At 45.9% G+C, this 14,820-nt stretch overlaps 1 protein-coding gene across 3 annotated transcripts in view; it reads right to left on the bottom strand.

Moving 5' to 3' along the window:
- Positions 1-14,820, bottom strand: part of HTR1F (5-hydroxytryptamine receptor 1F) — a 417,661-nt gene that overhangs the window by 34,946 nt on the left and 367,895 nt on the right. For all 3 annotated transcript variants that reach the window (XM_075333085.1, XM_075333084.1, XM_075333086.1), the window contains one exon: positions 6,325-6,473. The gene's annotated coding sequence lies outside the window, so the exon portion shown is untranslated. The remainder of the gene's footprint in view (positions 1-6,324; positions 6,474-14,820) is intronic.

Below are 14,820 nucleotides of genomic sequence, written 5' to 3'. Positions count from 1 at the left end.
CAACTCAATTTACCTCACACCTAAGCTCCTCCCCTATCTCCTTCTAGGGCGCACACACAAGCTTTGTTATCAGCTCAGGTGAACAACCCCAGTAAGGGAGTGTGGGCAAATGTGTGTATATGGTGAACAGCAGAGAAAAGCATATCTCATTAAAGCTGGGCCAGGTCCTCCCCCCTTATGATGAGCTAAGTATTTGCCACAATAGGCACTGTATTGGTGGATTTAGATTCTTTTTACCACTGTGCTGGGTTGTTTATTTTCTTACCCCTAGCAAGTAATTAGTCAACTTTTAGCTATTTGCTCAGGATGGTTTTGTAGATACTGGCGTACCAAAATAGTTTGATTATTAGGTCACTCTATTTATACTTAACTATTCTACCTCTGAACTCTAATGGTTATTTGATATCTATTGAGTTGTTTCAGTCTTAGATATTATACAGATCTAACCTTTGTGAATTGTTATGGCAAACTATTTATACCGTTAGGAAGACAAACTGGGTATTATATACTGTCTTTGGTGTCTATTTTACATTTTGGTGCACTTTATCACATTTTGTCATTGTTTTTAATATGCTATACACTAATAAAATAATTTTTTAACTCTTTGTATATATCCTTGGAGTGAGTGCCTTTTATGGTCAAGCGTCTTGTTCTCCTTTTTCTATCTCATTAAAGCTGACAATACATGTTATACATATTGCGATACACATGAAGCTATTATTTGTAGCGACTCAGGCACAAGGCACCACATTAGTGCTCAGGCACATTGGTTGTTTATTGTAAAGTTCCAGATATACCTTTTAATAATGGAAATATTTTTGGGATTATGTTCTATTAAAATGTTAACTTAATGTCATATATACTTACATCAAACAGTAATTTGTAACTAAATAAATGGTAATAAAGGCAATCTGGCAATATTCTGCGCGTCTGACAGCTCTTCTAGGTAATGAACTCATTTGGGCAGAATCTTTTCACTTAATTGTCTTGTTTATGTGTGAAATTTGCCATTATGCATGCCTGCTGGTTTGATGTCGCTGATTTCAAATTCAGGTGAAAGAAAATGTAAGTACCTCATTTTGAAATGATGATAATTACAGGGACAAACATTTGGACACCTCCGGCGCCAAAAGAAAAAAAAAAAGCAAGAGAAGGAGATGTTACGATAACTTCCAACATTGTTAAGTATTGAGATAAATGGAAAGATAGATGATAGATATCCGCTACATAGATTAGACGGATGATAGATATCCACTACATACTGCAGATTAGATAGGACGATAGCTGGATTTTTCTTTTACTCTTAATTTTTCTTGTAGTTGACGCCTTTTACAAATTCTATTGTATGTGTGATCGCCTGTTTATCTTGTGTTTGTAAAGTGGTTGTGAGTTGTAGCTGTGGGTGTGGTACTTTTTCTAAAATGTCCCGCCACACTACATGAAAGTGAAGATCCTGCCTAGGTTTGTGCTCTCTTTTCCTGGGCGATACGCCTCCGTAGACTGTCGAATGCCCTGGGATTTGGCAAGATTGGATCAGATGGTACAGATAGTAGGCACAATTTAACACTCCACCTTCTATACGCAGGCATGAACATTTCTTGTTTAAATCACACAACAGTTCCTTTCGCTTGCCTTCCACATACTTTCATCTCACTTCAGTCTAGTTAACAACATGAGAGCTTTCGTCTTCCCCTGTAAGGCCTCTGTCATAGAGATTGCGTTGATATAACTCTTTGCTATTATATACAAAGACCATTCGCTGAGGATCACAGACTTCAGACTGTGATGCACCCTCAATGTCCTGTTGAAGAATTTGTGCCCCAATATGGTGACCAAGATGTGCCTAGCAGCTAAGGTACCTCTCACTCTGTAGTGCATTGGTCACTCACATCATTCCAATACAAGTCCTTTCTTAGTCCGGTTCTCTCCACACAGATCTCCCTTGAAACTCAGGAGTTTGCAAACTCTCGGACCTTAGGTTTAAAACCCACAAACTCTTGGTTTAAATAACTGTGACTTCCGAGGAAGCAACAGTCTTGTCTTGCCACATAACTCCTGATTCAATCTCAAACATTAACCTAACCTGTACCAAACTAAGTACATTCCAAACAACAAAAACAATGTTATGCTGGAGGGTGAATGTCAAGCCACAAGCCAGTCTCACTCTAGAGAGGCATGACTACCAGGTTTTCACTAGGACCTCTGATGGTGAGGATAGGCGTGGCTCCTTGCAGGTACCAGGTACCACTCCTGGGCAATGCCCGATACTGCAGCAGCTGATTCGAGGGTCAAAGGCACATTGAGAGCAAGACCGAGACATAGTTAGATGGTCCTAGGTCAGAGCAAGCAGCATAAGGGTAGAGTACAAAGCTGTGGTCAGGAATGGTGAGGTTAGATAGGATGAGTATCCAAGCTGGGTTGATAATGGAAAAGTCAAAACGGGTAAATGCATGAACTGGAGATTAGCAGACAAGCTGACTAAGAAGCAGTGTTTGGCCAGAGGGTGGAGGGAGGAGCTGCCTTAAATAGGCCATGCTAGAATGGGATTGGCCAGGGATCCAAATCTCTGCAGGACACAGCAGGGTTAAATTCCTGCAGAGACTGGCCATCCCTCTCTATAGTCAGGTGGAGTTTCTCTAGGAGCAAAGCTGGCAGTGGGCACAAGGCAGCACAGGAAGATAATTTGAGATTTTGGAAGCAGAGTGGTAAATGCAGTGAGTAGGGCTGCGCTGAGAAAGCATGCGAGATGCTAATGTAACACACATTTAACCACAATGGGAATAATGCAGTTCATTGCAACAATCACGTTGTTTTTTCGAGGGGAGGGTTAGGGCAGCATTTCCACTTCCTTACATGTTCATTATTGCGCGTGGCATTTGGGATTTCCAGATGTGTCCCCTCCAGAAGTGTTTTTTAGTATACCAGTTATATTGATGAAATTTTTGTGACATTTTACAAAACATGTGGATTTTGTGCTACTAGAATGAAAAAAGGCAATTTTTTATTTTTCACAAAATTTGAGAGCCTTATGCCCAATTTTTTAAAATTTGTCGCAAAAAAATGGCAACTAAGAGCACAAGACAAGAAAAGAAAAGGGACTTGAATAAAAACCACAAATGGTGAATCAGGGGCTATAATGTGTAAAGGTTACTTTACACGCTGCAATATGGGTACCGATATTGCTAGTGGACGTACCCGCCCCCGTCGGTTGTGCGTCACGGCAAATCAATGCCCGTGGCGCACAACATCACTAACACCCATCACACGGATTTACCTTCCTGCGACGTCGCTCTGGCCGGCGATCTGCCTCCTTTCTAAGGGGGCGGTTTATGCGGCGTCACAGCTACGTCACACGGCAGCCATCCAAGAGCAGAGGAGGGGCGGAGATGAGCTGCCGGAACATGCCGCCTTCCTCATTGCTGGTGGACGCAGGTAAGGAGATGTTCCTGCGGTGTCACACATAGCGATGTGTGCTGCCGCAGGAACGACGAACAACATCGTACCTGCAGCAGCGATATTTGGAAAAGGAGCGATGTGTCAACGAGCAACGATTTTTCATGTTTTTGCGCTCATTGATTGTTGCTCCTTGGTGTCACACGCTGCGATGTTGCTAACGGCGCCGGATGTGCGTCACTAACGATGTGACCCCGACGATATATCGTTAACGATGTGACAGCATGTAAAGTACCCTTAAAGGTGAAGCTGCAACTTAAATGACTGATGACTTTTTACCATTTATATCACTAGACCCCATACACATGCACATTTGGCACACATCTCGGGTGGCAGCCTGTCTAATGGGAAAATAAAAGGATAGCATAATGAAATTCAACCTGATAAATTCTTTTTTTCCTGCTATTTCCTTATCCCACCTTACATACCTTAGATGAAGTAGTGAGTTCAGCATTGAGACATAGCTCACTCCACATAACTCACTCCTGGTCCTTAATATGTAACCAATGAGACTATAGGTTTGATTTATTTATTTAATATTTTTAAACACACTTTTTTATTTTGACATATTCGCTGACAATTTTTGCACCAAATTCATCAAAATGGCCAACATGGATAATACATTTTGAGCAACATCTATTATTATTTTTTTGTTTTCAGTCTTTTTTGCCATTGTCCACAGCAAAATGTCGCATGCTACAAAAATGTCTAATGTTCATGTTAAAATCCCCCAACGGAAAGTCTGTTGTACATTTATGACAAATTTTGAATGATAAATCAAGCAAAAACATCTAGAAACTCTAAAATATGGCCATTAGTGGCAAACTGAAAAACAAGGAAATATATAAAATAGACTCCAAATAGGTAAAAGTGCGGAGTTGAATTTTGCCAAATAGGTTAATGCCACTTGGGCATTTAAAGGAAACCTGTCAAGTCCAATTTGGACCCAGAACCATGAGCAATTCTGGATACATATTGCTAATCCCTGCCTAACAGTCCAAGGCTATAGTAGCAAAGATAAGGGATCTTTAGAAAAAGTATTTCTAAAGAATCTATATGATATGCAAATGAGCACACTTCCAGTCATGCGTAGTAGACCTCTCAGAAGTCGGGATGTGTACACCCTGCATCATAGTGCGCATGACCAGAAGTGGTGGAACTTCTGATCATGAGCACTGAGCCTAAACCCAGCGTCTGAGGCACTGACAATGGACAGGTACACACATCTATGCTGATGATACTGGGAATTGAATAGCATGTTAGCATGTTAACATACTAAGAGGGCAGACTAGTTGGGGAACTAACGCCCATGCAACTAGTTCCTGCACTCATTAGCATATCATAAAGGATCTTTAGAAATACTTTTTCTAAAGATCTCTTTATCTATGCGAGTGTATACAGGGATGGTTAGGCAGGGATTAGCAATATGCAATATGCTCCTAGAACTGCTCATGGTCCTGGGTGCATATTGCACCTGACAGGTTCCCTTTAAAAGGCTATATTTGCACTACAGTGCTCAAGACAAGCTCAATAGTTTCCAACGGGGATTCAGAGTGTTATACATATATTTTAGGCTTTTTAATTATGTGATTTGCTTAGAATGTATTCACTATAAATCAAATTCTAGGGGAAAAATACAGCGAGGCTGGAGAATTCAAATTTCAGAAGGTAAGTTCATTTCTAATCCTTGGTATTGAGTAGGGACCTTGTACAATTTGTTAAACTGATTATAATGGCTAGTAATGTAAATTTGCTATGTTAAATTGTACTGAGTTTAAGTTTGAAATCTTAATTCTTTCTCAGACCATTTAACCTGCAATTTGCTGTCTGATCTAAAGGGTGCTTTACACGCTGCGACATCGCTAGCGATTGCTAGTGATATCGAGCGCGATAGCACTCTCCCCCGTCATTCGTGCGACATTTGATGATCGCTGCTGTAGCGAACATTATCGCTACAGCAGCGTCACACGCACATACCTTTTCAGCGACGTCGCTGTGACCGCCGAACAATCCCTCCTTCAAGGGGGAGGTGCGTTCGGCGTCATAGCAACGTCACTGCGGCATCACTAAGCGGCGACGTGCACCACCAATGATATTATGAAAAGGAACGATGTGTCAACGATCAACGATTTTTCATGTTTTTGCGAACGTTGATCGTCGCTCCTTGGTGTCACACGCTGCGAAAACGCTAACGGCGCCGGATGTGCGTCACTAAGTATGTAACCCCGACGATATATCGATAGCGATGTCGCAGCGTGTAAAGCACCCTTAAGTTTCCGATTTTTCTGTTATTGGAGCGACTCTCCCTGTAACATAGGCTGGATATGATGTCTGTTTGTATCAAGGGTTCTTTTGTCTATGTCATTTCATCTCATGTCAAAAAGACCTAGGAGGGTCGAATCGTCTTATCTTTTGTCGCTGATGATAACGTTTTGCTGAAACCAAAGGCATTATTGCAAATTGCATTATTGTGAATTGTTTTGCAATGGACTGTAGAGTATGCAGTAACTCTTTATATCAGTTAATCTCATCAACACAGCTTCTATGCTGCACTTATTTCCTCCTTATGCACTTTTCTGCAGCCTGTATTCTCTAACCTTCTTGATATTTTACATGCTTTTTCCTATGTCCACAGTCCATGGAGCATTGTAACATTTTTATAAAACCTACAAAAATCATCACAGACACTCAGCAGGGGCAAAATGCTAGACAGTTTTTAATCAATGCTATTTCAAAAATTGCTTAACCATGCTTTTCAAGCAAATGAGGAATCAAAAATAATTCTATTTGAAGATGTATATCACATTTAAATCCCTTTAAACTTCTTACAATTATTTTTTTTAAAACATTTTATTAATGTTATTAGCATACCTTCATTTTGTGACTGTTGTAATGTAAAATGCTGAGAATAATTCTTCCGGGCTGTATAATTGTGTTTCTTTTTGGTCTTTTTCGCTTTGTACATTTCAAAGGAATTATAATCTGTGCCAATCTCCGGTGCCGAATCTATTTATAGACATCTAGAAAGAAACAATATAACATTACTGAAAATATTCATTGATTGTTTGCAAAGTATAGCCATGAATAACCGTCTAACTAAATAAAGTGAGACAACTTAGGCAACGCTAGGACGCTAGAAACAAATATATAGAGGGGGATTTATCAAGATGAGAGTTTGGGAAAAGAACTGTTCAATATTAAATGAGAACTGTCAATTTATTAAATGCTATGGGCACCTCCTCCATTTGTTTGCACCAATTTTGATAAATCACTCCCAAAACTGCAGAAAAATTAATTCCAAATGTATTCAGGATACACAGATTAAACTGAATAGTCAGGATAATCCTGATCATTAATAATAAGTCAATTTCATGCCACAATTCCACTATGCAGAGCATCTTGCACTGGAGATGCTCTGCGGTGTTTTCTGGACTGCAGAGATGGCAGGTTGAGTGATTGTGCAGGATTCTATTCTGGTTCTGGGAGGTGTGTGCTCAAGTATTTCATCATTCTGGTAATTGGCCTGTTTCTTTACTAAGCATGCTCCCCCAGAACCTTGCCAGTCGTACATTCTGGTTTGGTAGTTGTGCTGTTAACCTGTGTCTTTGCTTTGCCTTGATCTCTGTTTTCTGACCCCAGACAGTTGCTTGACTTCTCTTTGCCTGCTCCCTGATCCTGTTGTGACTTCTTGGCTTTTGACCCCGGACCGTTATCTGACTAAAGGCCGCTTTACACGCTACGACATCGCTAATGCGATGTCGTTGGGGTCATGGAATTTGTGACGCACGTCCGGCCGCATTAGCGATGTCGTGTGACACCTATGAGCGATTTTGAATAGGCGCAAAAACGTTCAAAATCGCTCATCGGTGACATGGGGGTCCCTTCTCAAATATCGCTGCTGCAGCGCATACGATGTAGTTCATCGCTCCTGTGGCAGCACACATCACTCCGTGTGACGCCGCAGGAACAAGGAACTTCACCTTACCTGCCGCCGCCCGCAATGCGGAAGGAAGCAGGTGGGCGGGATGTTACGTCCCGCTCATCACCGCCCCTCCACTTTGATTGGGCCGCCGCTTAATGACGTCGCTGTGACGCCGCACGGACCGCCGGTCACAGCGACGTCGCAGGGTAGGTAAGTAGTGTGACGGGTCCGGGCGATGTTGTGCACCACGGGCAGCGATTTGCCCGTGTCGCACAACCGATGGGAGTGGGTACCGCTATCGCAGCGTGTAAAGTGGCCTTAAGTCTCCCTGAAGTTATTACATGTCTTCCTGGCATAATGAACCCGGATCATGACCTGACTATGCCTGAATTCTCCCTGTGCCCATACGTGTCCTTCTGTTACTGGACCCTGGCTTTCCTGCCTACTCTTCCATCTGTACTACCTGTAGTAGTGACTTGCATTACATTTCATTAATTTGATTTTTCAGTGAATTTCCGCAGACAAGGTGGGCTTTATTGTAAGACATCTAGTAATAGTTTGAGGCTATCAATTACTAATTCTTTCTTTACCTCAAAGCATCTCTACTGGGTAAAAGTGGGACAATCACAAATGATTCATCAACTTTCAGAGGACACTTGTTACAATCAATATCCAGATATTTCCTAGCTGATGGACTTCACATTGCGTTTCATTCGTGAACACTGCTGGTTTCTAAATCAATACCATAGATTGTGGGGAAAGTATTGCCAGCACACAGCATGCCGGCATCCACAATTTTTTCCTTTAGCGTAAAACAGTTTAGTCAGAACTGTCTCATCTTCAAAGCAACCTTTTGTAGTGCCTTCTGCCATAATAGTCCTGTAAGTTGGCAAAATAACACTTTTATACAGTTGCCTAAGGCGTCTTTCACACGTCAGTGAAAAACACACACGTTTTTCACTGATGTGTTGAAGGTGCGTATGGCCCTCCATGCACTGTGATTTTGGCACACGTGTGTCCTCCGTATGCTATCCGTGATAGCACACGGAGAGCAGGAATTTTATACTCACCTGTCCACGGCGCTGGTGTCCGTGGTGATGATGTCTCCAGAGCTGTGGTCACACTTGCTTCCAGGTCCACGGAGCAGTGAATATTCATGAGCATAATTAGTGGGCCTGGAAGCAATGACAGTAGCACTGAAGACAGCATCGCTGGAGACAGGTGAGTATGAAATATCATTTTATTTCGCAGACATGTGTTTTATCCGGTATGTGTCACATGGATCACACCCCTGTGTGGTCCGTGTGACATCAGTGGTGCTGAAGAAAAACAGACATGTCTCTGTGTGGAACACACAGACACACTTGTGCACCACATGGACACATGATCCATGAGAAATCACTGATATATGCACAGACCCATTGATTTTATTGGGTCTGCGTATGTATAAAAATGGCGACATATGTATGACTCGCCCACCCCAGGGCTTTGGGACACCTGGTGCCGGGCCGGACTAGTCCGGGGGTCATCAGTGGTGGCCGGGCCCGACTCCGTGACCCTGGCGGGAGTCAATTAATAAGGCTTCAGTGGGGGTGCTTAAAGTTTATATTCGTGACGCTGCCTGTGGTTTACGGCTATTAAGCCGTCGCTGCTGTATGGGGCCTCCGGGGGTGATGGAACGGCAGCAATGGTGGTACTGCTCCCCACAGGTGGAGCTGGGCCCCGGGGCAACAGTTGGTGCTTGTAAGTGTCGGTGTAGTTGCGGTGTAGTGCAGGGCCGACAGGGCGGTGAAAGGACCGGACACAAACAACTGTCTCTTTACCTTCTCCTCTTTTACTGGATAAATGGTTAGTCCTGGTAGACCGTTACAGGTGGTAGAGGGCTCCGGCCGGCCGGAAAGTAACTTGGGTGATCTTTTTGGCCAGCTGCGTATGAGGCCTACTCCCTGTTCTTCCTTTGCTTTCATAGGACCCTGCACTCTGGATTAGCAATGGCCCTCTCGCTGCTGGGACCGGTAGTACGTCCCTCTCCCTGTGTGGTAGGCTGCGCAGGCCCTCTCTGGTGCTTCTCTGCTGGAGTCCACACTGGGCCCTGGTGATGCAGCTGTACCTTCAGGTTGCTTATGGGCCAGGAGCTTGCAGCTCTCCAGCCCTCTGGATTCGGCTACCAGGAAAGGGTTTTACATCCTGGCAACCACAGACTCCGATGTCTAATTCTTCTTCTGTGCCTCTCTGCAAATCCTGCTTTTCTGGGCTGAGCTATCTGAGCTCCAAACCCCAGCTCACAGGACAGCACTACTCTGTGTCTTCACTCTCCAAACTTCCCTAACAGACTGAACACTAACTCCTCCCTCAGGTCAGGCTTGAGGAATGCTCCCTGGAACTCCAGGTTCAGAGCTCCCTCTGCTGGCCTGAGGGAGAAAGTGCATTGGATGTTGGTACTTACTGGCCAATGGACCTCCCAATTACCTCCAGGCTCAGCATTAAACCTTTTGAGGGGGCAATGCTGTTGTGGCAACCAGATCCTGGGGCGCCACACTCCCCCTTAGTTAAAACTAGTTCTCCTGGACAAAGGAAACAAAAAGAAGAATATTTGAACATTTCATCCCATGGAGGGAGGCACATTTTCTTAAACGTTACAACTTAAATAACACTATAAGAGTCCAGTGTGGCTCCCTGCCGGGTGTCCATTACACTGCTCCATGGGGGACCCGCCACGATAAAACCCCCAACGTAGGCTCTGGGCGTGCGTCAGAGCATTGATGACCCCACTCTATGCACGCCGGACAGGTTTTTCTTCAGGGGTGAAGAGCACAGTAGGTGCAAACTATAAACAATTAAAGTGTTGGCCACCCATAGTCCAGTGGCCCAATTGTCCATTTACTTAATCACCTAAAATAAAAAGCATTTTATACGAGACATTTTAAATAACTTTATACACTCTAATAGCTACTTTTTCTTTTTACTCTCTATACTTTGGAGGGGGCTGTCCCCGAGTGCTACGTTGGGACCTGCGTAGCTCTGGTGTTTGTCTCTGACTACTTGGAGTAGACTATGACGTCATCCAGGTACAATAGCACGGTTTCAAAGTTGTAATTGCCCAAGCAGCACTCCATCAATCTCTGAAATGTTCCTGGGGCGTTGCAGAGCCCGAACGGCATACAATTGAACTCGCAGAGACCCATTGGTGTCGTGAATGCAGTCTTCTCCTTGTCTGCCTCTGCCATGGGAACCTGCCAATACCCACTGGTGAGATCCAAGGTGGAGAAATAGTTAGCTGATTTTAAAGCTGCTAATGACCCTTCTATTCTAGGTAGTGGATAAGCATCTTTATGTGTAATGTGGTTAATTTGCCTCTAATCAACGCACATTCTCATTGTGCCATCTTTTTTCTTTACGAGCACTAGGGGAGTTGCCCAGGGGCTACAACTATCTCTGATAACCCCAGCCTCCTTCATTTCCCGTAATGTTTCTTTGGCACACTGATAATGTGCTGGGGGTACAGGGCGGTATCTCTCTTTAATGGGATGATGGTCACCAGTGGGGATTTGATGTTTAACCCCTTTTACCTGCCCAAAATCTAGGGAGTGTTTGCTGAAGACCCGCTCATACTCCTGTACCACCCGGAAAACCCCATGCTTTGGTGTGAGGGGGTGGAGTCGGTGCCCACATGTAATTTTTGACACCAGTCCTCCAGCTGTCCCTTGGAGCCATTGTCTTCCGCCTGGTCGGACGAGATCAAGGGTTCCACTGCTTTGATGGTATTGTTACTGACAGTGTACAGTGTTGCTACAGTGGCGTACCGGGGCAATTTGGCTTCCTCCTCCCCACAATTCAGGACGCAGACGGGCACTCTTCCCTTGCAGACGTCTGCTACCCCTCTGGCTATCAGGACTCCAGGTCTACTGTCTGAATACACAGGTTCCACCAGGGCCTGGTAATCTTGACCTTTGAGGCCTATTGCTTCCCGACACCATATCAACATTTCACTTCTTGGGGGTATTGCAATGGGAAAGGGGTCACTTACCCTCACACTGCCAATTTCTCCTCCGGCCAGCTCTACCTGCTGCCTCCTCATCAGGGCTCTGATCTCCCTCTGTAGGGCACACTGCTGCCCGGAGCTGGCAGTTTCAGCCGCCTGCTGCAACAAAATTATTACTTCGGCAAGACAATTTTCCATTACATTTGTACCAATTGTTAGCAGTGGGTTAGATTCTTTGCGATCAATATCTACAATTATCATCCCCTGACATGGCAATTCTACCCGCCCCACTTTAATGGTTACTTCCTTATACCCAATCTGAGGCAAGGGCTGACCATTACTGGCCACAATTGTTAAATCATCATCTGGGCCATGGTCAATGTCTGAATCAGCCCAATATATTTTGTACAGTTTATAAGGGATGGTTGTTACCTGGGACCCCGTATCCAGGAGGGCAGTCAAAGGGATCCCATCCAGCACAATAGGAAGGACCGGTCGTCCTCCCACATACTTGCTGCGCCAGGGAGTTGAGCCAGGCTTTCTTACACCTGGGGGTTGGCTCCTGGCCCCAGGGTCGGCCCGTTTAAAGGACAGTGCCTTGCTAAGTGGCCCACCTGGCTGCAGCGGCGGCAGATCGGTTGTCCAGCTGGGTCGTACCGGTCTGTGTCTTTTCCTCTGGTCGGCGGAATCCTCTTTTGTCGCATCCACGGGACGTCATCTGGACTGGAGGCCAACTCGATTCTCGCCGGCGGTGGGGTCACTTGTAGAGACTGCACGGTCTTTTCAAGGACAGCCACAGTCTTGGCCAGTTCCTGGACCTGTTGTCTGAGCTTGGCAGAGGGATCTTTATCCAGGGACTGCACCTTGGCCCCTGCAGTGGCTGGGGTTGCAGGCACTACCTCCGGGTACGTGATAGCAAGTGGCCGGAGGGGTACCGGGTCATTTGATGTGGACTCCCTCAGTACTCGAATGGCCTGGTCCTTAAACTTTGCAAAGTCCAGAGCAGGGTTCTGCAAGACCATGATACGCAGCTGTATCCTGTGGGCGTCTGACAGGAGCCCTTGTATGAACTGCTCAGTTAGGAGTTTGTCTTCCTCACGTACGCTCTCTGGGTCCACCTGTCTAATTGCTCTCAGGGCCTCTTGCAGGTTTAAGGCAAAGTCCTGTATGCTGTCCGTGGCCCGTTGTTTGCACCCAAAGAATCTCATTTTTATTTCTGCTGCAGTGCGGGTGTCAAAAGTACTCTTTAACTTGGCCAGTATCTGGGTGACTGTCCCTTTATCAGTGTCAAGCCAGGACTTTACTTCACGCTGGGCTGCGCAAGCTGACTGTCCTATTATTATGCCCACTTTCAGGCTCTCAGTCAGAGGGTACACTTTAAACAAGCTGTGCAGTCTTTCTCTGAAGTCGCTCAGGGTATGTGACTCCCCGGAATACTGCGGTAGCCAGTCCGCTCACGGAAGGTATGGCATGGTGAGCGGCATTACAGGCGCTGCAGCGGGGGTGGGGCGACGGCGACTGGGATCCCATTGGCCGGTGCTGCTGCGTCTTGAGCTATCACAGCCACCTGTTCTCCCTCTGAATCGGACATCTTTCTCCCCCCTTAGTGGACCTTACCAGGCTCCGCTCTCTTTTCAAAATCTCCTCAGAGTCGCTCGGGGTTAACGAACCTCTGCTCTGATGGCGCGCTCTCTTCGCGCTCTTTTTCTCAGACACGCCCCTTTTCTTCCCGCGCTCTGCAAGCGGTAATGGCGGCGGCAGTTTTCAAACAGTAAAACACACAGTCCTTTCAAAGGCGCACAGTACCCGGTGGGACTGGGCACAAAATACTGTTCATGACGCCAAAGTTGACTCGCCCACCCCAGGGCTATGGGACACCCAGTGCTGGGCCGGACTAGTCCGGCGGTCGTCAGGGGTGGCGGGGCCCGACTCCGTGACCCTGGCGGGAGTCAATTAATAAGGCTTCAATGGGGGTGCTTAAAGTTTATATTCGTGACGCCACCTGTGGTTTACGGCTATTAAGCCGCCGCTGCTGTATGGGACCTCTGGGGGTGATGGAACGGCAGCAATGGTGGTAGTGCTCCCCACAGGTGGAGCTGGACCCCGGGGCAACAGTTGGTGCTTGTAAGTGTCGGTGTAGTTGCGGTGTAGTGCAGGGCCGACAGGGCGGTGAAAGGACCGGACACAAACAACAGTGTCTTTACCTTCTCCTCTTTTACTGGATAAACGGTTAGTCCTGGGAGACCGTTACAGGTGGTAGAGGGCTCCGGCCGGCCTGAAAGTAACTGGGGTGATCTTTTTGGCTAGCTGAGTATGAGACCTACTCCCTGTTCTTCCTTTACTTTCATAGGACCCTGCACTCTGGATTAGCAATGGCCCTCTCGCTGCTGGGACCAGTAGTACATCCCTCTCCCTGTGTGGTAGGCTGCGCAGGCCCTCTCTGGTGCTTCTCTGCTGGAGTCCACACCGGGCCCTGGTGATGCAGCTGTACCTTCAGGTTGCTTATGGGCTAGGGGCTTGCAGTTCTCCTGCCCTCCGGATTCGGCTACCAGGAAAGGGTTTTACACCCTGACAACCACAGACTCCGATGTCTAATTCTTCTGCTGTGCCTCTCTGCAAATCCTGCTTTTCTGGGCTGAGCTATCTGAGCTCCAAACCCCAGCTCACAGGACAGCACTACTCTGCGTCTTCACTCTCCAAACTTCCCTAACAGACTGAACACTAACTCCTCCCTCAGGTCAGGCTTGAGGAATGCTCCCTGGAACTCCAGGTTCAGAGCTCCCTCTGCTGGCCTGAGGGAGAAACTGCGTTGGATGTTGGCACTCACTGGTCAATGGACCTCCCAATTACCTCCAGGCTCAGCATTAACCCTTTTGAGGGGGCAATGCTGTTGTGGCAACCAGATCCTGGGGCGCCACATGTACCAGAATCACTGACGTGTGAAGGAGGCCTAAAAAATGTAATACAGGGACGCTTCCAAGGCTAATTCTGTGAGGATAAGTAAAAATTTGTGCGTACTACAGTTATACTAAAACTTCTGTTGGCTGCACTGTCTTATCAAGCACTTTACGTTGGTGGTTGCTGTCTCACCAGTCGCTACTGGTAAGTGTTACGTAAGCTGATTTGTGACTAGGATGTGAGACACAATGGCTGCCCCAATTTTGACTTGTAAATAAGAACAGTGTGAAATTATTAATTCTTTTGAAATCTGAGGGTGTCTCTGGTTTTGATATTTATTGAAGACTATTTGCACAGTGTAGATTAAGTGTTTTTTCACAAAGAAGTGTATATGACTGGATAGAGAAGTTCAAGGAAGGTCGCACAAGTGTCAGCCATGAAGGAGGAGATGGATCCTCATCCACATCCACAAGTGGTGCCAACGGTGTTAAAGCATCCTACCTATAATCCTGATCTTGCCCCATTGGCCTATCACCTTTTAGGTCCCCAGAAAAAAAGAAGACGA

Source organism: Anomaloglossus baeobatrachus, chromosome 2 (assembly GCF_048569485.1).
Source record: "Anomaloglossus baeobatrachus isolate aAnoBae1 chromosome 2, aAnoBae1.hap1, whole genome shotgun sequence".
Lineage (NCBI taxonomy): Eukaryota > Metazoa > Chordata > Amphibia > Anura > Aromobatidae > Anomaloglossus > Anomaloglossus baeobatrachus.
This window is presented reverse-complemented; position numbering and strand designations above follow the sequence as displayed.